We start from the raw sequence: 25,455 nt of genomic DNA, 5'->3' as shown, positions 1-25,455 counted from the left end.
CCAGCAACCCTTCAGTGCTCCCCAGACTCACCTCAGCCTGGACCTAAGCCTCTCCCCACAAAAGGGAGATTTCCCAGCAATGCAGCAAGATCAAACAGGTACCCATTCCGTGACCATATCAGTGAGAACAATGAGAAAAGCCAGGCTATTCTGAAAGCTCTAGTAATTACATAGAAAACAAACTGGGTCTCTAGGGGACATTCTTGAAAATCTGAGATCAACTCCCGGAAAAACACTCTTGGCCGCTTACCACTACCGGAAGCTGCTCGAGGGTAGATCAGAAGTAGCATCTCATCAGACAAGGAGGAAGGAGTTGCAGGGAAGCAGCCTCACTACCAGTGAAGCACAGAGGGAGCAAAAAACGGTCCTTGGCAACATACCAAAAGCCCAGAAGAGTTTCTCCTGGAAGAGTTGCCTGTTACTACTCCCAGGGCAGAACTGGTTAATCTTGGAAAAACAAAAGGGAGCTCCCTAGAGGCTGGCTTCCCCAGGATTGCTTTTTCTGTATGAATCAACAGTTCAGAAGAACATAAGCAGATAAGGAAAGGGGTCACCATGGCTTCGAATTATCAAACTTTTATCAACCCTCAACTGAGGGAGATAAGTAAATATCTTTGGAGTTAGTTCCTACCTGTTTTTGCCAGAATTGAAGGATTAGCAATGTCAGTTTTTTTAAAAAATCATTAGAAGGGAACTTCAACTCTCTTATGGATGAAAGCTAAGCACATTCAAGCAACATGTAACATGCAGAGCAAGGACTTCTTTTTCCCCCAACATCCTTAATTTCAGCTCAGAGGAAGCAAACCATTAACCCTAAGGATGCTGAAGAACAAATGCACATGGAAACAGATTTAAACTTCTTAGTTTAGAATTGCTTAGAGAAGGTTCTGGTTGTTGTGCTTTTTTTTCTTAAGAGTGTTCTGGTTTTTAACATGGGATTAGATAAAAACAAAATATTTTGGTCCATGTCTATTTTGAAAGGATTAGGGCTACTTTTCAATATATCTAAAGCCATTGATGGGGTTTCCAGAAGTTACAACAGATTTGCAGTTAAGGACTGAAGCCAAATATATTTTAATCATCTCTCTCTAACCAGAGCAAGTTGATCCCCTGTGTCAACTCTCTTCTCAAACAACATGACACTGAGCCCTCAACTTTCCACTGAAAGCCAGATCAGAGAGAAGGGAGGGCCTTTCCATGCCAGTGCTCCACAGTCACAAAGAAAGGAGAGATTTCTTGAATCAAAGGAAACAGAATAAAAACCACAATCAGAGAAAACTAACCAAACTGATCACATGGATCAAAGAACTGTCTAACTCAATGAAACTAAAAGACATGCCATGTAGGGCAACCCAAGATGCACAGGTCATGGTGGACAGTTCTGACAAAACGTGGTCCACTGGAGGAGGGAATGGCAAACCACTTCAATATCTTGCCTTGAGAACCCCATGAACAGTATGAAAAGGCAAAAAGATATAACATGGAAAGACAAACTTCCCAGGTCAGTAGGTGCCCAATATGCTACTGAAGAAACAACTCCAGAAAGAATGGAGAGATGAACCAAAAGCAAAAATAACACCCAGCTATGGAAGTAAAGTCCAATGCTGTAAAGAACAATACTTCATAGGAACCTGGAATGTTAGGTTCATGAATCAAGGTAGATTGGAAGTGGTCAAATAAGAAATGGCAAGAGTGAACATCGACATTTTAGGAATCAGTGAACTAAAATGGATTGGCATGGGCGAATTTAATTCAGAGACCATTATATCTACTACTGTGGGCAAGAATCCCTTAGAAGAAATGGAGCAGCCATCATAGTCAACAAAAGAGTCCAAAATGCAGTACTTGGGTGCAATCTCAAAAATGACAGAATGATCTCTGTTCATTTCCAACACAAACCATTCAATATCACAGTATTCCAAGTCTATGCCCCAACAACTAAGCCTGAAGAAACTGAAGTTGAATGGTTCTATGAAGACCTACACGACCTTCTAGAACTAACACCCCAAAAATATGTCCTTTTCATCACAGGGGACTGGAATGCAAAAGTAGGAAGTCCAGACATATCTCAAGTAACAGACAAGTTTGGCCTTGGAGTACAAAATGAAACAGGGCAAGGCTAGAGTTTTGCCAAGAGAACGCACTGGTCACAGCAAACACCCTCTTCCAACAACACAAGAGAAGACTCTACACATGGACATCACCAGATGGTCAACACTGAAATCAGATTGATTATATTCTTTGCAGTCGAAGATGGAGAAGCTCTATACAGTCAGCAAAAACAAGACCGGGAGCTGACTGTGCCTCAAAGCATGAGCTCCTTATTGCTACATTCAGACTTAAATTGAAGAAAGCAGGGAAAACCACTAGGACATTTAGGTATGACCTAAATGAAATCCCTCACATTTATATGGTGGAAGTGACCAATAGATTCAAGCAATTAGATGTGCATGAGTGTGTGAAGAACTATGAACAGAGGTTCATGACACTGTACAGGAGGCAATGATCAAGACCATCCCCATGAAAAAGAAATGCAAAAAGGCAAAATGGTTGTCTATAGGAGGCCTTACAAATAGCTGAGAAAAGAAGAGAAGTAAAAGGCAAAGGAGAAAAGGAAAGATATACTCATTTGAATGCAGAGTTCCAAAGAATAGCAAGGAAGAGAAAAGAAAGAATTCCTCAGTGATCAGTGCAAAGAAATAGAGGAAAATAACAGAATGGGAAAGACTAGAGATCGCTTCAAGAAAATTAGAGATAGCAAGGGAACATTTTATGCAAAGATGGGTACAATCATGGACAGAAACAGTATGGACCTAACAGAAGCAGAAGATATTAAGAAGAGGTGGCAAGAATACATGGAAGAACTATATGAAAAAGATCTTAATGACATGGATAACCACGATGGTGTGATCACTCACCTAGAGCCAGATATCTGCCGTCTAGAGTCAAATAGGCCTTAGGAAGAATCACTACAAACATAGTGGAGGTGACAGAATTCCAGTTGAGCTATTTCAAATCCTAAAAGATGATGTTATGAAAGTGCTGCACTCAACATGCCAGAAAATTTGGACAACTCAACAGTGGCCACAGGACTGGAAAAAGTCAGTTTTCATTCCAATCCTAAAGAAAGGTAATGCCAAAGAATGTTTAAACTACCGCACAATTGCATTCATCTCACACGTTAGCAAAGTAATGCTCAAAATTCTCCATGCCAGGCTCCAATAGTACGTGAACCTAGAATTTCCACATGTTCAAGCTGTATTTAAAAAACATCCACTGGATCATCGAAAAAGCAAGAGAGTTCCAGAAAAACATATGCTTTATTGACTATGCCAAAGCCTTTGACTGTGTGGATCACAACAAACTGTGGAAAATTCTTAAAGAGGTGGGAATACCAGATCATCTTACCTGCCTCCTGAGAAATGTGTATGCAGGTCAAGAAGCAACAGTAAGAATTGTATATGGAACAGACTGGTTCCAAATCAGGAAAGGAGTACATCAAGGCTGTATATTGTCACCCTGCTTGTTTAAATTATACGCTGAGTACATCATGTGAAATGTCAAGCTGGATGAAGCACAAGCTGGAATCAAGATTGCCAGGAGAAATATCAATAACCTCAGATATGCAGATGAACCACCCTTATGGCAGAAAACGAAGAGGAACTGAAGAGCCTCCTGATAAAAGTGAAAGAGGAGAGTGAAAAAGCTGGCTTCAAACTCAACATTCCAAAAATGAAGATCGTGGCATTTGGTCCCAGCACTTCATGGCAAATAGATGGGGAACAGTGACAGACTTTATTTTCTTGGGCTCCAGAATCACTGCAGATAGTGACTGCAGCCATGAAATTAAAAGACACTTGCTCCTTGGAAAAGCTATGACCAACATAGACAGCATATTAAAAAGCAGAGACATTACTTTGCCAACAAAGGTCCATTTAGTCAAAGCTATGGTTTTTCCAGTAGTCATGTATGGATATGAGATTTGGATCATAAAGAAAGCTGAATGCCAAAGAATTGATGCTTTTGAATTGCAGTGTGGGAGAAGACACTCGAGAGTCTGTTGGACTTCAAGAAGGTAAAACCAGTCCATCCTAAAGGAATCAGTCCTGAATATTCACTGGAAGGACTGATGCTAAAGCTGAAACTCCAATACTTTGGCCACCTGATGTGAAGAGCTGACTCATTTGAAAAGACCCTGATGCTGGGAAAGATTGAAGGCAGGAGGAGAAGGGGACAACAGAGAATGAGATGGTTGGATGGCATCACCGACTCGATGGACATGAGTTTGAGCAAGCTTGGGGAGTTGGTGATGGATAGGGAGGCCTGGCATGCTGCAGTCCATGGGATCCATGCTGCAGTCCAGAGTTGGACATGACTGAGCAGCTGAACTGAATTTCTTGAATCAGGAGTGATGGCTCCCTTCCTTACATGAGAAAAAGGACCAAGAACAGTCTATATGAAGAAGCAATCATTTCTTTTAAATATTTATAATGAAAAACTCCTTTGAATTAAAAAAAATTTAAGTATAAACTCTATACCACTTTTTACCTGTCATACTGACAACTATTACAAGTCTGGTAGTTACCTTTGTTGAAGGATATTTAAGGAAATCTACACCTTCTCCTACATTGTTAATGGAGATAAAAATTGATAAAATATTTTAAAGGGAAATTAATGCCTGTCAAATATAGAAATGTGTATGTTTCCCTCTCTCAGGAATTTACCTTATAAGATGATCACAAATATGTGCAAACATACTATAAAAATGTTACAGTGCTGTGATGGCAAAAAATCTAAAAATGGCTTAAGTACAGGAAACTGGCTAAGTAAGCAGAGGTTCAGTTCAGTTCAGTCGCTCAGTCGTGTCCGACTCTTTGCGACACCATGAATGGCAGCACGCCAGGCCTCCCTGTCCATCACCAACTCCCAGAGTCCACCCAAAACCCATGTCCATTGAGTCGGTGATGGCATCCAACCATCTCATCCTCTGTTGTCCCCTTCTCCTTCTGCCCTCAATCTTTCCCAGCATCAGGGTCTTTTTAAATGAGTCAGCTTTTCACATCAGGTGGCCAAAGTATTGGAGTTTCAGCTTCAACATCAGTCCTTCCAATGAACACCCAGGACTGATCTCCTTTAGGATGGACTGGTTGGACTTTCTTGCAGTCCAAGGGACTCTCAAGAGTCTTCTCCAACACCACAGTTCAAAAGCATCAATTCTTCAGAACTCAGCTTTCTTTATAGCCCAACTCTCACATCCATACATGACCAATGGAAAAACCATAGCCTTGACTAGACGGACCTTTGTTGACAAAGTAATGTCTCTGCTTTTTAATATGCTGTCTAGGTTGGTCATAACTTTCCTTTCAAGGAGTAAAAGTCTTTTAATTTCATGGCTGCAATCACCATCTGCAGTGATTTTGGAGCCCAGAAAAATAAAGTCAGCCACTGTGTCCACTGTTTCCCCCTCTGTTTGCCATGAAGTGATGGGACCGGATGCCATGATCTTAGTTTTCTGAATGTTGAGCTTTAAGCCAACTTTTACATTCATAGAAAGGAGTACTACACAGCCATCAGGAGGGGGTCGAACTGGAGTGAAGAATCAGATGGTCTGGGTTCAGATCTGGCTCCATTAGTGACTCTGAGAAAGTTCTCAAACCTCTCTGGGCCTCAGCTTCTCCTCCATAAAAAAGTGATAATTATAGTATTTACAATAGAGGATTGTTGTGAATAAGACAGTGCTTGGAGCATAGTCAGTTCAGTTCAGTTGCTCAGTCATGTCCGACTCTTTACGACCCCATGAATCGCAGCACACCAGGCCTCCCTATCCATCACCAACGCCCAGAGTTCACTCAGACTCACGTCCATCGAGTCAGTGATGCCATCCAGCCATCTCATCCTCTGTCGTCCCCTTCTCCTCCTGCCCCCAATCCCTTGCAGCATCAGAGTCTTTTCCAACGAGTCAACTCTTTGCATGAGGTGGCCAAAGTACTGGAGTTTCGGCTTTAGCATCATTCCTTCCAAAGAAATCCCAGGGCTGATCTCCTTCAGAATGGACTGGTTGAATCTCCTTGCAGTCCAAGGGACTCTCAAGAGTCTTCTCCAACACCACAGTTCCAAAGCATCAATTCTTTGGCGCTCAGCTTTCTTCACAGATGCTCAATAATTATTAGTTGCTATCAACAAAAGAAGTAGGCCTTTTCAGACTGACAGGGAAAGATGTCCAAGATGTATGTCATGTGAAAAGAACAAGTTGCAAAAGAGTATGTATAGGATAATCCCATTTAGTAAAAATATTTTAAATACACTTGCTGCTTACTGTTTCTTTCAACTAAAACATAAGCTTCTTGAGAGCAGGGACTTTTGTTCACTGTTGTATCACCAATGTCCGTGATAGGCATTCAATAAATAATTGTTGACTGAATGGATGATAGCAAGAAAGCTGAGCAAGAAGAAATAATAACTACCAGTGAAGATAGTTATTAATATATTAATAATATTTATATCATTAATACTATAATAATAATCAGTAGTATATTAATAATAAGACCTGGTGGGCCCTGGGAGAAATGTTTCACTGGTTCTTACCCTTTTGTACTACTTAAATTTTCAGTCAACCAATGAAAATGTAGTTCTTAGAAAACAGTGATTATTTTTTTTACATGGAATATCTTGAGATCTACGGTTGCCCCCACTAGCAGCACACAGATGAAGGAGCAAGTGATGATTTTCCCCCATAATCAGATAAATTAATGAGTCAAAAAGCAACTTACAAAAGAAGGAAAGCACAGAGCTCTTTTTTTCTCCTTGGCTTTCTATTGATTTTTCCAGTTATTCCTATAATCTCCAAGCCAGAGAGGCTCTGCCCTAGTCCATGGGAACCCCTTTCCTGTATCTAAACATCAACTGCACAGTCCTAACTTGGTATCTTCGCTCAGGCCATCCTCTCCTTTGGGGAGACCTTTCCCAACTTGTCCTTAAAGGACCAGATCACATCCTCCCTCCTCACTTCCAGCCTTTTCTGTCTTCCCAGCACCTGAGGTCCCTCCCTCATAGGCAATGCCAGAGACTAGGTTTAGGTTTGGTCCTGTCCACCAGCCCTTCCCCTCTCATGGCTGCTATCTTCCCTCCCAGCTTATACATTGCTTAAGGTAGGACTATAAGAATTGTGCTTTTTGTTTTGCAAGACCCCTCATACACATACGTACACACACACACACACACACACACACACACACACGGTTTTATATTGTAAAGGAGAGAGTCAACGTTAAGGAGCTACATGTTTTGATTTTTTTTCCATTTACCCAAAAGTTTCTAACATTTTTGTCATCCTTCCTGTAATTTCAAGACTAGAGGTGTCTTTTTTCAGCTTACTAAGCATATTTTTGTTAAATGCTTCTAAGAGATCTAAACTGGTCTAAAACACTCTAATTATTCCTATTCTACCTAGTCTGAACTGATTAAGTTACAGTATTTTTTACTAACCAATGACACTGACAGAATGAGGAATCTTAATGGGAGGAGAAAGTATAGAAGGGCTTCCACGCCTACACCAAAACCACGAACACCTGCCTCATGTTTACCCCGTGCACAGAAGCTCTCATAATGCATGCTTGTGTGTGTGTGTGTGTGAGAGAGAGAGAGAGAGATTTCTAGCACTGATTACTTACTTTGAAACATTCATTTAAAAATGCAAGTATCTTGCCACTGAATATTCTTTTAAGGATTCTCAATATTCTATTAAGGATTATGTCCTTAAAATCACAGAGCATCAAATTTATTTGTCCCATCAATTTAAGTCCCAAAATTCTGTATCCATCTTTGGAATATAAGCTTATAGGAGTTGCCACTATTCCTCTGCCAGGCTCTCATCACCCACATCTCCCCTTGAGTTTCTTCTTTTCATTTAGATCTGTGGTCAAAGTCACTGACTCCCAGAGGCCTGTTCTGGTCAACCTACCTAAAACAGCACACACACCCAATCAATTCCTATCCCTTATCTTCCTTTATTTTTCTCCACAGGAAAAATACTGTGTATTTTCTTGTCTTGTCCACTTTCTTCCTCCATAAGGTCAGCTTCAGGAGAGCAGGGATTTTTCTTGTTCACTGATGTATACCCAGGGCCTAGAACCATGCATAGTAGGTGTTAATGAATGCTGACTAAACAAATGGATAGTAATAACATATAGTTGTTTGCTGCTTAGTAAATATGTCTGCATCCCCCTCCAGAACATTAGCTCTTATCTCCTTCTCTGCTGTATTTTAACAGTGCTCAGCAGACAGTAATTTATTCATAACTGAATTAAAGCTGAACTCTGTCAAGCATAGTTCTCTATATCAGGGGTCCCCAAGCAGGAGGGTGAGCAGCGGGTGAGCAGGTGAAGCTTCATCTGCAGCACCCCCATCACTTACTTTTACCACGTAAACCATCCAGCCCCGCCCCCAAGAAAAAAATGTCTTCTGTGCAACCAGTCCCTGGTACCAAAAAAGGTTGTGGACCACTGCTCTATAGGACACTTTCCATTTCTATTAAACTTCCCCTTATATTGTGCCCTTAACTTCTCTCAGTCCACCTTATCAGTCCCCAAAGTAGTACCAGTTGGCAGACCTAATTTAAATAGACTTCACCACAGACCAGTAGTGATGAGTCAGATTTCAGAATCCTCCGTAGCTGCATCTTGAAGCATCAAATTAAGGGAAGGATGAGGAGGCAGCAAGGAGAAAGGATAGAGGCCTAGAGCACGTTGAAGGTGAATAAAGCAGGTGCCCACTCTTTAGGGCACCAACAGAGGTTCTACACTTTCTCTGGATAACCAAAAAAAGTGTATCTGTGCTCAAAGTAACAGGCAAAATAAGGGTTTAAATGTTCTGTTTTTTTCCTCTTCTAGGTACATATAACCAAAAGAATTCAAGACAGGGACTCAAACAGATACCTGTACACCAATGTTCATAGCAGCATTATTCACAATAGCCAAAAGATAGAAACAATCCAAATGTCTGTCAATGGATAAAGAGAGAAGTAAAATGTATAAATATACAATGGAATATCATTCATTCTTAAAAAGGAATGAAATTCTGATACATGCTACAACATGGATAAACCTTGAAAATATACACTAAATGAAATAAGCCAGATACAAAAGGACAAATATTATATGATTTCACTTATATGATGTACCTAAAATAAGTTTAAAAAAAAAAAAGAGGTTACAGGGGCTGGGGGAAGGAAAGAATGGGGAGTTATTGTTTACGGTGTATAGAGATTGGGATGATGAACAAATTCTGGAGATAGTGATGATTATACAGAATTTTTAATGCCACTAATGTCACTGAACAATATACTTAAAATGATTAAAATGGTATATGTTATGTTATTCCCCTTAGATAATATTACCTGAACACAGTTTTATCTTTAATATTCACTGGTCAGCATGTAAATTGATATACACATACATCAAAAGTTCTGTGTTTTTTGAAGGCCTTATTTTGCTTTAAAACCTTACTTTTTACAAATGACCTTCATGTCTGTAATCTAGAGTTTCCAAAGAACTTTCTCAATGATTGCCCTGATTGGTCCTCACAACAATCCGGTGAATTATGTTAAAAGAATTTTGATTAAATGCCTGAGCACTTGAGAGAAAAGTTTTTCTTTCCTCATTTACCCACTCTCTTGGTTAGTCCTCCAACTTCACACACATTTCCTCATAAGAAAGAGATGGAATTCTTCATACTTAAGATTCTAAATCCACACAGTTTTTCTGAAAAGAATAGCAGTATATTTCTTAGAACCAATGAATACGTCTAGCTTTACTACCAAGACAGCTGAGAGCTGGAAAACTACTGTTTTAAGTAAGCAGGTTGCATGTGTGCTCAGCTGTGTCTGACTCTTTGCAATCCCATGGACTGTAGCCCACCAGGCTCCTCTGTCCATGGAATTTTCCAGGCAAGAATAATGGAGTAGTTTGCCTCGCCCTCCTCCAGGGGATCTTCCCAACCCAGGGATCGAACCCATGTCTCTCATGTCTCCTGCACGGGCAGGCAGATTCTTTACCAAACAGAATAATCACCTATACATCAAGTGGAATGCACTGATCCATAGGTAGAAATCTACAGTTGGAAGAAATGCATTTAACGAAGATTTTTTCATTCAAAAAATGTAGATACTCTCTCTGATAGGCACTTTGTGAAACACAGAAAGATGAACAAAATGTGACTTTTGCTCCTGAGACCCCTGGTCATATGCTGGGAAACAACAGACATGCAGATGCGAGGTTTCTACAAGGAAAGGGGAAAACAGCAGGCTCTGCTATTGAGAAAGAGACTGGAACAGGAATGTCAGCCACTTTGTATTGATTGAAATCTTGTTACAACAAAACAGGGGGCTTCGCTGGTAGCTCAGTTGTAAAGAATCCACCTGCCAATGCAGGAGATATGGGTTCAATCCCTGGGTTGGGAAGATCCCCTGGAGGAGGACATGGCAACCCACTGTAGCATTCTTGCCTAGGAAATCCCTTGGACAGAGGAGCCTGGTAGGTTACAGTTCACAGGGTTGCAAATAGTTGGACACAACTTAGCAACTAAAACAACACCACAGTGAAACAGACTAAGAGGTAACAGGTACCCTGGAATTTAGCCATTACAAGAGTTTTGAGCTATTCTCTTTCTTTGCTTGTTCACTTTTTTAATGCCTAGAAAGGAAGATTCAGCTGACTGAAGTAGCAAACCAAAACTTGGTGTCAGCCTGAGTGACAGGGAAGTGTCTCTGGCCTAATACTACAATTCGGACATACACAATACAAAAGGAAAGAAAATCAGAATAAATTATACCTTGACTCTATAAACAATACACCTGCTATGTGTAGACAACAAGCCATCTTGAACCTACTGAAGAATCTCTTTGAAAGACGATCTGTAGGTTTACAAACCTACATAGCAAAACAAGGGAATCACCGAGTTATAAACCATATGTTGTTGTGAAAATACTTAACTGCCTTCAGTTCAGTTCAGTTCAGTCGCTCAGTCGTGTCCGACTCTTTGCGACCCCATGAATCACAGCACGCCAGACCTCCCTGTCCATCACCAACTCCCGGAGTTCACCCAGACTCGCGTCCATCGAGTCAGTGATGCCTTAAACTCTGCTTATAAAATGAGGAAAATTAAAACCTTCTTAATCTGTCTAGATCAAATGAGATATTCACTAAACAAATAATAAATGAATATGAAGTATAAGTGCATGAGCAAATTGCATGTGCAATGACAGAACAAGAATAAATAACACAAAACCCAGTACTTGTCACATAGTCATTGCTGGGCAATGGTCAACGTTCTTCCTGCTATCTCTCCAGAATCTTCCCAAATGGCTACATTTCCCAGATTGGAAGAGTGGGGAGACCTCCAAATTCTGAGCTCTCCCGCATCTCCAGTTCTTCCCATCCTGATACAACCACCTGCTTTCCCCTCTTCTCTGTAGCATTTCCTTTCAATACACCATAAAACAGCACAAGAAACAGACAATTCTAAAGAATGAGCTCAGTAAGGATAAGGACAAGTCTTAGTTTTTCTTCCTACACTCCAAGGAATTGTTTGAAAACCACCACTCTATGAAAAGATTCAGCCAGTGAGAGAAGTGCTCTGAAAATGTTCCTGCCCCTCCATGTCCTTTTCTTTTCAGTGGTTGAAACCTACTCACTTCCTATTCAGAAATGTGTTCACCAAATTTAGAAATCATACATACCTTCACAGTCTTTAATTTCAAAAAAAGAGGGAGAGTTTTCTAACCTCTTACAGTTTCATTTACTGCCTGGTACTTTCCGTGGTGTGTTTAGCTAAGTTCACCACAAGACTACAACTCAACTCCTCCTCCACCAATCTCCCCACCAATTACTCCCCCTTGGTCAGTTAACCTTTTGTGTAAGAAAGTAGGTTTCCTTACATTGGTCAACATCAACGACTAACCCATTACTGATAGTGTAATTTCCTATGTGGAACTTTCCATCCTCGATGAAGAGACACATGGTTGAGTTTTAGTTATTACTGAACTAACTCACAAAAAGAACAGAAAAGAAACCAGGGAAAGCAAGAAGGAAGACATTTCTTTGTAAGTTAGGCCCTCATAGTGACCCAGATTTAGGAAGAGAAGAGATTCCTCCTCTACTATTAAAATTTCAGGAATTAAAAGTAAACTAAAAATATTATATATCCATGACTATACTAAAATTAAGCTGGTATGATTTTTAAAATAAGATACATAAATTCCTGGATGCTAAAAGTACTTCTGGGGACCAGCGCCTCCCAGTAATTTGGACGTCTCTTCAAGGGCTCTCCTGAATATCCCTTTCAGTGCAATCACTCAGACACAAAGCAGAACAGTGGGGTCCAGAAAGTCTGTTATTATCCAAGCCCACTCACCAAAACCAGGTGATTTGCATTTCACTTGTCCTTTCAAATGTGTTCTGAACCATGTGTTCCAGAGCTAGATGACCCAGCTCTAAACCCGATGGCCTAATCCAAGCCAGACAACTGGCATCCTGAGTTGTAAAAGTCATTCTAAAGGTTCGTATCCAAATGCTCCACAGACAAAACTGGATCCTGGGTTAGACTGTTGGCACCAGTGAGAGGAACACTCCCCAGAACAATGTACCTCTTGAGATCAGGGGAGCATAGTGTCTTCTTTGAACACAATAAGTGACCAGGAGATATTTTGGGGCTCTGTTTTAAAATAGATCAACATCATAAGCCATTAAATAATAGGCGGCATTTATCTGAAAGGAGCCTCAATCTGGAAAGGATTCGATCTGAATGGTTTCAGGGTTCTAGTGGTTCTTGCACCTTCAAAACACAGGAGTAGCCTGACACTCTTTGACACTCACTCCAGCCCCACATTCTTCTTAGCAGGCTATCACCCAGCAAGAAAGAAGCATTATGGCCATATGGCTTCTAAAAAGCTCTTCCCTTCATTTCTATACCCTTTTAGCCTACCCTGCAACATCAGTAAGTATGAACACTCCCTACTCCTAGCATGTCATTTGGAAAGTGCAGGATCAAAGTTCAAGATCAAAGAAATTCAGGCTCCTAATCAGAACTATCTCTATTTCACACATCTGTCACCATTTTCTAAGGCCCAGTTCTGAACCAACACCTCTGCAAGACATTAGGGATGCCTAGATAAACAAGACCTGGTCTCTGCCCTAGAAAGAATCTTTTTAGTGGAAGAGAAATAAGTTCTGAATAAGTCACTTTGATACAATATAATAGAAACTCTAAGAGAAGTGTCCCTGTTCCAAATATGCTTTGGAATATAGGTAGAAGGAGAACTTATTCCTGTGGATGTGGAAGCGTCAGGGAGGAACCTCTGGATACCACTTGAAGCTGAATCCCAAGAGATGAGTAGAGAAGATGTATGTAGTTCCATGAGCCAACAGTCCAAGAGGAAAAAGTCACTGGTAGCTTTTATATCCTCTGTTCACCTACAACTCATCCCACCTCAAAGAACAGCTGCCCTCTACTGCCACCTGGGTTTTCATTCCAAATGGCCGGAGTCACGCATCCTACAGCATTAATGAATGTGGAGGACAAAAGTGAGTTAGTGATCACTTTCAGCACATCAGTAAAGGTAATTACTAGGCCCTGGGGGATCAGAAAGCAGGCAGGGGTTAGGCAGGAGTTGAATCCTGAAAGCCTCAAGTGCTGCCTTGGGCACTCAACCTCTGAGGAAAGCAAGATGGATGTGTTCTTACCTGCGTAAGGTGCTGACCCTGTGCTATACTGTAGAGTGTAAGGAAATGCACCCTACCATGAAGCTAGAATACTGCACAGGGGGCATGGTGCAGAAGGTGAAAGCTCAAGATGGAAGAAGGGAGGCCAAGCTATCTGAAGTGGCTGCAGGATTATCCCACCCTCTAGAGATATCCCCTAAGGGAGATAAACAGACCCCATTAAAAGCTTTCTTTGGGAAAATATAAATTCCAGATGAACAATAACAAAGAGTACACCTCCCCCCCATTTCTGAACACATTCCCACAAATGCTGAGCCACCTTGAGGTAGAATGTGCTCCAGTCTCCAGGCCTAGGACCCACGCTGACTGAGTGTATGACACAGCTACTTCTGGTGCATCCTCATGTTCCTATGCATCCTTTTAGGTAAGGAAGGTGTTTTTTCAGAAGTTCCCTTATTGGTAAGCCAATGTTTCATCTGTATCTGGTCTTTCAAGGGAGTGAGTGAAGTGAAGTCGCTCAGTCAAGTCCAACTCTTTGCGACCCCACGAACTGTAGCCCACCAGGTTTCTCCATCTATAGAATTTTCCAGGCATGAGTACTGGAGTGGGTTGCCATTTTCTTCTCCAGAGGATCTTCCCGACCCAGGGATTGAATCCAGGTCTCCCGCATGGTAGGCAAACGCTTTACCATCTGAGCCACCCTCTGTATCCAGTCCTTCAAGGGAAGCAGGCATGAATACATTCCCAGAAAAGGAGAATGAGATCTGGGTTATGTCTCACCAGAGATCAGAGGGAAGAGAGAAATGATGGAGGCAGACACTAAAATCCTGGCTTTTCCTAGCTTGGGCCTCAGCTTTCAAGAGAGAGTTGAGATATACAGAGGCACCTGGGAAATATGGTCGAGTGTCCTGTGTCCTCCAGCTAGACTGGGTGCCCTGTCCACCACGACACTCCATCCAGCGAGAATGGAACAGCAGACGAGCACTGGAGGAGGACAGTGGCTTCAGGCACCTACGCCTGTATTCCTGCCTCCTGGCTGCTGATGAAGAGCAAGGTCTAAGTTAAGATGAAGATATTTCCTTGTACAAAGAGAATCCAGGGGATCTCATGAGGCAGTAAATAGATGGGCCCCAGGCTGAGCAACCAGAATTTGTTTCCTGTGGACAGATACTGCAAGATGAAGAGGAGGAAAAGCTGAACACTGTTCAGATCAGATCAGATCAGATGAGTCGCTCAGTAATGTCCGACTCTTTTCGACCCCATGAATCCCAGCACGCCAGGCCTCCCTGTCCACCACTAACTCCCAGAGTTCACTCAGACTCACGTCCATCAAGTCAGTGATGCCATCCAGCCATCTCATCCTCTGTCGTCCCCTTCTCCTCCTGCTTCCAATCCCTCCCAGCATCAGAGTCTTTTCCAATGAGTCAACTCTTCGCATGAGGTACCCAAAGTACTGGAGTTTCAGCTTTAGCATCATTCCTTCCAAAGAAATCCCAGGGCTGATCTCCTTCAGAATGGACTGGTTGGATCTCCTTGCAATTCAAGGGACTCTCAAGAGTCTTCTCCAACACCACAGTTCAAAAGCATCAATTCTTCGGTGCTCAGCCTTCTTCACAGCCCAACTCTCACATCCATACATGACCACAGGAAAAACCATAGCCTTTACTAGGCAGACCTTTGTTGGCAAAGTAATGTCTCTGCTTTTGAATATGCTATCTAGGCTGGTCATAACTTTCCTTCCAAGGAGTTAAGCGTCTTTTAATTTCATGGCTGCAATCACCATCTGCAGTGATTTTGGAGCCCAGAAAAATAAAGTCTGACACTGTTTTCACTGCTTCCCCATCTATTTCCCATGAAGTGATGGGACCAGATGCCATGATCTTAGTTTTCTGAATGTTGAGCTTTAAGCCAACTTTTTCACTCTCCACTTTCACTTTCATCAAGAGGCTTTTGAGTTCCTCTTCACTTTCTGCCATAAGGGTGGTGTCATCTGCATATCTGAGGTTATTGATAATTCTCCCGGCAATCTTGATTCCAGCTTGTGTTTCTTCCAGCCCAGCGTTTCTCATGATATACTCTGCAGATAAGTTAAATAAACAGGGTGACAATATACAGCCTTGACGTACTCCTTTTCCTATTTGGAACCAGTCTGTTGTTCCATGTCCAGTTCTAACTGTTGCTTCCTGACCTGCATACAAATTTCTCAAGAGGCAGATCAGGTGGTCTGGTATTCCCATCTCTTTCAGAATTTTCCACAGTTTATTGTGATCCACACAATCAAAGGCTTTGGTGTAGTTAATAAAGCAGAAATAGATGTTTTTCTGGAACTCTCTTGCTTTTTCCGTGATCCAGCAGATGTTGGCAATTTGATCTCTGGTTCCTCTGCCTTTTCTAAAACCAGCTTGAACATCTGGAAGTTCACGGTCCACGTATTGCTGAAGCCTGGCTTGGAGAATTTTGAGCATTACTTTACTAGCGTGTGAGATGAGTGCAATTTGCGGTAGTTTGAGCATTCTTTGGCATTGCCTTTCTTTAGGATTGGAATGAAAACTGACCTTTTCCAGTCCTGTGGCCACTGCTGAGTTTCCCAAATTTGCTGGCATATTGAGTGCACCACTTTCACGGCATCATCTTTCAGGATTTGGAATAGCTCAACTGGAATTCCATCACCACCACTATTTTTGTTCGTAGTGCTGCTTTCTAAGGCCCACTTGACTTCACATTCCAGGATGTCTGGCTCTAGGTCAGTGAACACACCATCATGATTAACTGGGTCATGAAGATCTTTTTTGTACAGTTCTTCTGTGTATTCTTGCCATCTCTTCTTAATATCTTCTGCTTCTGTTAGGTCCATACCATTTCTGCCCTTTATCGAGCCCATCTTTGCATGAAATGTTCCTTTGGTATCTCTGATTTTCTTGAAGAGATCTCTAGTCTTTCCCATTCTGTTCTTTTCCTCTATTTCTTTGCATTGATCACTGAGGAAGGCTTTCTTATCTCTTCTTTCTATTCTTTGGAACTCTGCATTCAGATGTTTATATCTTTCCTTTTCTCCTTTGCTTTTTGCTTCTCTTCTTTTCACAGCTATTTGTAAGGCGTCCCCAGACAGCCATTTTGCTTTTTTGCATTTCTTTTCCATGGGCATGGTCTTGATCCCTGTCTCCTGTACAATGTTACGAACCTCACTCCATAGTTCATCAGGCACTCTATCTATCAGGTCTAGGCCCTTAAATCTATTTCTCCCTTCCACTGTATAATCATAAGGGATTTGATTTAGGTCATACCTGAATGGTCTAGTGGTTTTCCCTACTTTCTTCAATTTCAGTCTGAATTTGGCAATAAGGAGTTCATGGTCTGAGCCACAGTCAGCTCCTGGTCTTGTTTTTGCTGACTGTATAGAGCTTCTCCATCTTTGGCTGCAAAGAATATAATCAATCTGATTTTGGTGTTGACCATCTTGTGATGTCCATGTATAGTCTTCTCTTGTGTTGTTGGAAGAAGGTGTTTGCAGAGACCACATTTTTCTCATTCTCGAGGTCAAGGAGACCTTCCTGACCACATATGTGAGAAAGACTCCTTGGAGGTCAAAAGAGAGGGGGTGTCACTTCATAGCAAATAATGTCAACCTACCCATAGGCCTTTTCACTAGACTCCATCTTGGCTAAGAGATGCACATGCACACATGGGAGGACCCTGAGATAAACCAAATAAGGACACAGATCTGGTGAAGCATGATGATTGTCCAGAGGAAACCCAGAAGAAATGCCCCATATAAGTGATTCAAACTACCGCAAGGGCATGACTTCTTCTCTGAGCCCACCCGTGTGTATATCCATACTTACTCTTTTCCTCCTAATAACCACTTTGCTTGTTTCACTACTTTTTGCCTCTTTGTAGAAACTCATTTTCTGTAAAGTTGATGGGCCAGAGCCTTGTCACTGATCTCTGGTCCCTGGTAGTCTTGTGGCTAAGATTCAGTGCTTTCACTTTCAGTGAAGTCACATGACCTGACTTCAACCTGCAGCCAGGGAACCGAAATCCTGCTTCAAGCTGCTGCAGGCTGAGGTCACTCAAGTTCATCAGCATGGATCCAAGGCTCTCACCTTGTCACTGGCACAGAGGCAAATGAGTCCTCCTTTTCCCTAGATGCCATCTTGGAGCGGGGCAGGGAGAGGAGAAGAACCTAAGAAATCTGGAGTTCCTCTTGAGTAAGAAGCTGCACTTGCCCATCATGGCGTTGGTCTTGCTGTAATCTCCACCTATCCAAGCCTGAAACACTTGAGGGTCTTCAACACCCACAACTCAAGTTCTCACACATAGCACGGAATATAAGAGCCCAGGACCCTGTGAAGAGATTTCCTAGGTCTTGATGACCCATCTTGGGGTCTCACTTTCTTCATCCATAAAATAAGAGTCTCAGACTACAATGCCTAAGCAACCATCCTAAATCTAACATTCCATAATAACAGTGATAGGTACAAACTCCTAAATAGTTATACAGTACTTACAATTTTCTAAGTGCTTTATACATAGCCACTCAGTTCTTTCTTAAAACAATACTGTGACATATAAGCCTTTTGGGGCCTCCCTTGTGACTCAGCTGGTAAAGAATCTGCCTGCAATGGGGGAGACCTGGATTCTATCCATGGGTTAAGAGGATCCCCTAGAGAAGGGAAACGCTACCCACTTCAGTATTCTGGCCTGGAGAATTCCATGGACTGTGTAGTGCCTAACCTGTCTCTGCTTCTGTGTAATTATGCCTCCTTTCACTCCTTATAGGAGACGGTGTGAATTTATTCATCCCCAAAAACTAAGACGTGTCTAGTTCTCCAAGAATGTGCTAGGAATATAAACTCACTTCATTACAATCAGGTAAAGACAGACAGAAGCACCCCAAAACCTTATAACTTAATCCTTAACACCAATAACTAAAACCACTGATATACTTCAATAGTCTCATCTTCACGCTGTTAGTAATATTAGGAATAATGCTAACATTACATATTATGTATTAATTAGCAACAACTAAAATTAGTAATACCTTCAAAAAGATTATAAAATCATGCTGCTATTACTCTTGCATGTTCTCAGATTTTTACCCAATATCAGAAATAAAAATGTTTTGTTCTAGAAATTTTAACTGATTATATTAGACCAAACTTTTACATGGTTTATCAGATTTACTTTGTCCTTTAGGCTATTTTTTTAAGTTACTGCAAAGGAAAAAATACACTTATATGTACATTTATATCTCCAGCCCACTTTGCTATAGACCTGAAACTAATACAGTATGTAAATTAACTATACTTCAAATTTTTTAATTGCTGAATTAAAATGTATTACTAATCTAAAATTAAAAACTGATCCTCAATTTATTTTTTTTTTTTTTTTTTTTTTTTTTTTTTATGGAGCAGATTTGTGTTTTTTTGTTTTTTTTTTTTTTTTTTTTTAATTTCAGATATACACATGCTCCCCATCCTGAACCCTCCTCCCTCCCAACCTCCCCATACCATCCCCCTGGGCCTTCCCAGCGCACCAGCCCCAAGCATCCAGCATCGTGCACTGAACCTGGACTGGCATCTCGTTTCATACATGACATTTCACATGTTTCAATGCCATTCTCCCAAATCTTCCCACCCTCTCCCACAGAGTCCATAAGACTGTTCTATACATCAGTGTCTCTTTTGCTGTCTCGTATACAGGGTTATCGTTACCATCTTTCTAAATTCCATATATATGCGTTAGTATACTGTATTTATGTTTTTCCTTCTGGCTTACTTCACTCTGTATAATAGGCTCCAGTTTCATCCACCTCATTAGAACTGATTCAAATGTATTCTTTTTAATGGCTGAGTAATACTCCATTGTGTATATGTACCACAGCTTTCTTATCCATTCATCTGCTGATGGGCATCTAGGTTGCTTCCATGTCCTGGCTATTATAAACAGTGCTGCGATGAACATTGGGGTACACGTGTCTCTTTCCCTTCTGGTTTCCTCGGTGTGTATGCCCAGCAGTGGGATTGCTGGATCATAAGGCAGTTCTATTTCCAGTTTTTTAAGGAATCTCCACACTGTTCTCCATAGTGGCTGTACTAGTTTGCATTCCCACCAACAGTGTAAGAGGGTTCCCTTTTCTCCACACCCTCTCCAGCATTTATTATTTGTAGACTTTTGGATCGCAGCCATTCTGACTGGTGTGAAATGGTACCTCATAGTGGTTTTGATTTGCATTTCTCTGATAAAGAGTGATGTTGAGCATCTTTTCAAGTGTTTGTTAGCCATCTGTATGTCTTCTTTGGAGAAATGTCTATTTAGATCTTTGGCCCATTTTTTGATTGGGTCATTTATTTTTCTGGAGTTGAGCTGTAGGAGTTGCTTGTATATTTTTGAGATTAGTTGTTTGTCGGTTGCTTCATATGCTATTATTTTCTCCCATTCTGAAGGCTGTCTTTTCACCTTGCTAATAGTTTCCTTTGATGTGCAGAAGCTTTTAAGTTTAATTAGGTCCCATTTGTTTATTTTTGCTTTTATTTCCAATATTCTGGGAGGTGGGTCATAGAGGATCCTGCTGTGATTGATGTCAGAGAGTGTTTTGCCTATGTTCTCCTCTAGGAGTTTTATAGTTTCTGGTCTTATGTTGAGATCTTTAATCCATTTTGAGTTTATTTTTGTGTATGGTGTTAGAAAGTGTTCTAGTTTCATTCTTTTACAAGTGGTTGACCAGATTTCCCAGCACCACTTGTTAAAGAGATTGTCTTTAATCCACTGTATATTCTTGCCTCCTTTGTCAAAGATAAGGTGTCCATATGTGCGTGGATTTATCTCTGGGCTTTCTATTTTGTTCCATTGATCTATATTTCTGTCTTTGTGCCAGTACCATACTGTCTTGATAACTGTGGCTTTGTAGTAGAGCCTGAAGTCAGGTAGGTTGATTCCTCCAGTTCCATTTTTCTTTCTCAAGATCGCTTTGGCTATTCGAGGTTTTTTGTATTTCCATACAAATTGTGAAATTATTTGTTCTAGCTCTGTGAAGAATACTGTTGGTAGCTTGATAGGGATTGCATTGAATCTATAAATTGCTTTGGGTAGTATACTCATTTTCACTATATTGATTCTTCCAATCCATGAACATGGTATATTTCTCCATCTATTAGTGTCCTCTTTGATTTCTTTCACCAGTGTTTTATAGTTTTCTATATATAGGTCTTTAGTTTCTTTAGGTAGATATATTCCTAAGTATTTTATTCTTTTCGTTGCAATGGTGAATGGAATTGTTTCCTTAATTTCTCTTTCTGTTTTCTCATTATTAGTGTATAGGAACGCAAGGGATTTCTGTGTGTTGATTTTATATCCTGCAACTTTACTATAATCATTGATTAGTTCTAGTAATTTTCTGGTGGAGTCTTTAGGGTTTTCTATGTAGAGGATCATGTCATCTGCAAATAGTGAGAGTTTTACTTCTTCTGCTCCAAGATGGCGGAGGAGTAGGACAGGGAGAACACTTTCTCCCCCACAAATTCATCAAAAGAGCATTTAAACGTCGAGTAGATTCCACAAAACAACTTCTGAATGCCGGCAGAGGACATCAGGCACCCAGAAAAGCAATCCAACTCTTCGAAAGGAGGTAGGAAAAAATATAAAAGACAAAAAAGAGAGACAAAGGAGGGAGGGACGGAGCTCCGTCCCGGGAGGGGAGTCTTGGGAAGAGAGAGGTTTCCAAGCACCAGGAAACCTTCTCACTGCCGAGTCTGTGCCGAGCTTTGGAAGCACAGAGGGCAACATAACAGGAAGAAAAAATAAATAAACAATTAAAACTCGAAGATTGCGAGTCCTACGGTAACTCCCCCAGTGGAGAAGCAGCGCAGACGCCTGCAGGCGCCATTAACAAGCGGGGGCTGGGCAGGGAGGCGCAGCGCGGGCTGCATCGCTGAGAGTAAGAATCTGGCCTGAATACCCTAAGCACTATCTGAACGAAATAATTTGGGCTAACAAACCAGACTGTGGGATATCTACCACGCGAAAAGCCAGCCCCAACCTAAGACCGCCAGGCCCGCGCACGGAACAAAGAATTGAACAGAGATAGCCGGCTGCAGACCTTCCCCCTCCGGTGACAGGCAGCCAGAGCCGGAAGGGGGCAATCGCAGCCCCAGAGAGACATTATCTATAAAACTGTAAGCAGGCTTCTTTGCTAACTAAAACTTCTTGGGGGTCTGGACGGTTAACATCTGCCTAAGAAGGTGCGCCGGTTTTGCGCCCAGATAACCGAGTGGCGGGGAGGCGATAAGTCGCAGCATTGGCGCTCGCCAAACACCTCATCACTTGAGCTGCTCGGACCTGGGAAGAGCACAACACTCAGGCCCAACTGAGTCTGCGCCTCTGAGGACTACCCGAGTGCCTGAACCTGAGCGGCTTGGACCTGGGAGGTACATACAACCCAGGGCCAGCCTCAGATTGTTCCCGGCGGAACAACCTAGAGCCCGAGCAGTGTGGGCAGGGAGGCTACACGCGCAGTGAGCAGGGGCAGACCCAGTGTGGCTGAGGCACTGCGAGCGCACGCCAGTGTTATTTGCTTGCAGCATCCCTCCCTCCCTCCCCACAACGCGACTGAACAAAGAGAAGAAATACAGTTCCACCCATCAGAACACTGACACAAGCTTCCCTAACCAGGAAACCTTGACAAGCCACCTGTACAAACCCACACACAGCGAGGAATAGCCACAATAAAGAGAACTCCACAAACTGCCAGAATACAGAAAGGACACCCCAAACTCAGCAATTTAAACAAGATGAAGAGACAGAGGAATAGCCAGCAGATAAAGGAACAGGATAAATGCCCACCAAACCAAACAAAAGAGGAAGAGATAGGGAATCTACCTGATAAAGAATTCCGAATAATGATAGTGAAATTGATCCAAAATCTTGAAATTAAAATGGAATCACAGATAAATAGCTTGGAGACAAGGATTGAGAAGATGCAAGAAAGGTTTAACAAGGACCTAGAAGAAATAAAAAAGAGTCAATATACAATGAATAATGCAATAAATGAAATTAAAAACACTCTGGAGGCAACAAATAGTAGAATAACAGAGGCAGAAGATAGGATTAGTGAACTAGAAGATAGATTGGTAGAAATAAATGAATCAGAGAGAATAAAAGAAAAACGAATTAAAAGAAATGAGGACAATCTCAGAGACCTCCAGGACAATATTAAACGCTACAACATTCGAATCATAGGGGTTCCAGAAGAAGAAGACAAAAAGAAAGATCATGAGAAAATACTTGAGGAGATAATAGTTGAAAACTTCCCTAAACTGGGGAAGGAAATAATCACCCAAGTCCAAGAAACCCAGAGAATCCCAAACAGGATAAACCCAAGGCGAAACACCCCAAGACACATATTACTCAAATTAACGAAGATCAAACACAAAGAACAAATATTAAAAGCAGCAAGGGAAAAACAACAAATAACACACAAGGGAATTCCCATAAGGATAACAGCTGATCTTTCAATAGAAACTCTTCAAGCCAGGAGGGAATGGCAAGACATACTTAAAATGATGAAAGAAAATAACCTACAGCCCAGATTATTGTACCCAGCAAGGATTTCATTCAAGTATGAAGGAGAAATCAAAAGCTTTTCAGACAAGCAAAAGCTGAGAGAATTCTGCACCACCAAACCAGCTCTACAACAAATACTAAAGGATATTCTCTAGACAGGAAACACAAAAATGGTGTATAAATTCGAACCCCAAACAATAAAGTAAATGGCAACGGGATCATACTTATCAGTAATTACCTTAAACGTAAATGGGTTGAATGCCCCAACCAAAAGACAAAGACTGGCTGAATGGATACAAAAACAAGACCCCTACATATGTTGTCTACAGGAGACCCACCTCAAAACAGGGGACACATACAGACTGAAAGTGAAGGGCTGGAAAAAGATTTTCCATGCAAATAGGGACCAAAAGAAAGCAGGAGTAGCAATACTCATATCAGATAAAATAGACTTTAAAACAAAGGCTGTGAAAAGAGACAAAGAAGGTCACTACATAATGATCAAAGGATCAATCCAAGAAGAAGATATAACAATTATAAATATATATGCACCCAACACGGGAGCACCGCAGTATGTAAGACAAATGCTAACAAGTATGAAAGGAGAAATTAACAATAACACAATAATAGTGGGAGACTTTAATACCCCACTCACACCTATGGATAGATCAACTAAACAGAAAATTAACAAGGAAACACAAACTTTAAACGATACAATAGACCAGTTAGACCTAATTGATATCTATAGGACATTTCATCCCAAAACAATGAATTTCACCTTTTTCTCAAGCGCACATGGAACCTTCTCCAGGATAGATCACATCCTGGGCCATAAAGCTAGCCTTGGTAAATTCAAAAAAATAGAAATCATTCCAAGCATCTTTTCTGACCACAATGCAGTAAGATTAGATCTCAATTACAGGAGAAAAACTATTAAAAATTCCAACATATGGAGGCTGAACAACACGCTGCTGAATAACCAACAAATCACAGAAGAAATCAAAAAAGAAATCAAAATTTGTATAGAAACGAATGAAAATGAAAACACAACAACCCAAAACCTGTGGGACACTTTAAAAGCAGTCCTAAGGGGAAAGTTCATAGCAATACAGGCACACCTCAAGAAACAAGAAAAAAGTCAAATAAATAACCTAACTCTACACCTAAAGCAACTAGAAAAGGAAGAAATGAAGAACCCCAGGGTTAGTAGAAGGAAAGAAATCTTAAAAATTAGAGCAGAAATAAATGCAAAAAAAACAAAAGAGACCATAGCAAAAATCAACAAAGCCAAAAGCTGGTTCTTTGAAAGGATAAATAAAATTGACAAACCATTAGCCAGACTCATCAAGAAACAAAGGGAGAAAAATCAAATCAATAAAATTAGAAATGACAGTGGAGAGATCACAACAGACAACATAGAAATACAAAGGATCATAAGAGACTATTATCAACAATTATAAGCCAATAAAATGGACAACGAGGAAGAAATGGACAAATTCTTAGAAAAGTACAACTTTCCAAAACTCGACCAGGAAGAAATAGAAAACCTTAACAGACCCATCACAAGCATGGAAATTGAAACTGTAATCAAAAATCTTCCAGCAAACAAAAGCCCAGGTCCAGACGGCTTCACGGCTGAATTCTACCAAAAATTTAGAGAAGAGCTAACACCTATCCTGCTCAAACTCTTCCAGAAAATTGCAGAGGAAGGTAAACTTCCAAACTCATTCTATGAGGCCACCATCACCCTAATACCAAAACCTGACAAAGATGCCACAAAAAAAGAAAACTATAGGCCAATATCACTGATGAACATAGATGCAAAAATCCTAAACAAAATTCTAGCAATCAGAATCCAACAACACATTAAAAAGATCATACACCATGACCAAGTGGGCTTTATCCCAGGGATGCAAGGATTCTTCAATATCCGCAAATCAATCAATGTAATACACCACATTAACAAATTGAGAAACAAAAACCATATGATTATCTCAATAGATGCAGAGAAAGCCTTTGACAAAATTCAACACCCATTTATGATAAAAACTCTCCAGAAAGCAGGAATAGAAGGAACATACCTCAACATAATAAAAGCTATATATGACAAACCCACAGCAAACATTATCCTCAATGGTGAAAAATTGAAAGCATTTCTTCTAAAGTCAGGAACAAGACA

At 41.0% G+C, this 25,455-nt stretch overlaps 1 protein-coding gene across 2 annotated transcripts in view; it reads right to left on the bottom strand.

The window, feature by feature from the left end:
- ATP8B4 (ATPase phospholipid transporting 8B4 (putative)) overlaps positions 1 to 25,455 on the bottom strand; it is a 348,133-nt gene that overhangs the window by 293,294 nt on the left and 29,384 nt on the right. The window contains exon 1 of one of the 2 annotated variants that reach the window (XM_061428800.1): positions 32 to 250. The exons of the other annotated variant lie outside the window; for it this stretch is intronic. The gene's annotated coding sequence lies outside the window, so the exon portion shown is untranslated. Of the gene's footprint in view, positions 1 to 31; positions 251 to 25,455 lie in introns of those variants that run through there. 2 annotated transcript variants of the gene reach the window in all.

The sequence above is a fragment of the Bos javanicus genome, chromosome 10 (genome assembly GCF_032452875.1).
Source record: "Bos javanicus breed banteng chromosome 10, ARS-OSU_banteng_1.0, whole genome shotgun sequence".
Taxonomy (NCBI): domain Eukaryota; kingdom Metazoa; phylum Chordata; class Mammalia; order Artiodactyla; family Bovidae; genus Bos; species Bos javanicus.
This window is presented reverse-complemented; position numbering and strand designations above follow the sequence as displayed.